Raw genomic sequence first — 632 nt, 5'->3', positions numbered from 1 at the left:
TGGGTGGGTGCTGCGCCGGGCGCCGCTGGAGGGGCTTGCCCTGCCCGGTTGGTCTGGACGCGGAGGCCCCAAGTGGGGAGGCGGCTGGACTTGCTGTTTAATGTCAGCTGGGATGGAAGAGCGGTGGGGCCGAGGGGCATCGGGAGTGGGGTCTCGGTGCTCTGGGCTAAAGGGCTACTTTGATCGTGGGTGGGGGCGTGATTGCTAAGGAGGAGAAGATGTTTGTTGCATGTGCAGAAAAGGAGGCGCGGGTTTTGTCTGAGAAAAAAAAAAAAGCCAGCGCTCAGAGTAGGGGGCCCACTTTGGGGGAAAAGGATGAGAAGCCACAAACTGGAAGCCAGGATTCTCCAGAAGAGCCCTGTCTGGCCGTTCGCTATGGCCTACCCCGGGCCCGACCTTTCCTGCCTGCTAAGGGGACTTAAGAGGGAAATGAGCAGCGACCAGGGGCCCAGTGACTGAGGCTTCGGAGGGAGGCTCCGTGGTCTCAAAACTGGACCCCACACCACACTATTCCCCCATAAGGACACCCGCCTCGAAGGGCTCAGGCCAGGCTCTGACGAGAGAGCTCATCCACTGCCCTGAGGCTTAGAAGAGGGGGCCGGTGGAAGGATCCCCCACCCCAGTCCTGGGCT

Source organism: Bison bison, unplaced genomic scaffold (genome assembly GCF_000754665.1).
Source record: "Bison bison bison isolate TAMUID 2011002044 unplaced genomic scaffold, Bison_UMD1.0 scf7180017864062, whole genome shotgun sequence".
Taxonomy (NCBI): domain Eukaryota; kingdom Metazoa; phylum Chordata; class Mammalia; order Artiodactyla; family Bovidae; genus Bison; species Bison bison.
This window is presented reverse-complemented; position numbering follows the sequence as displayed.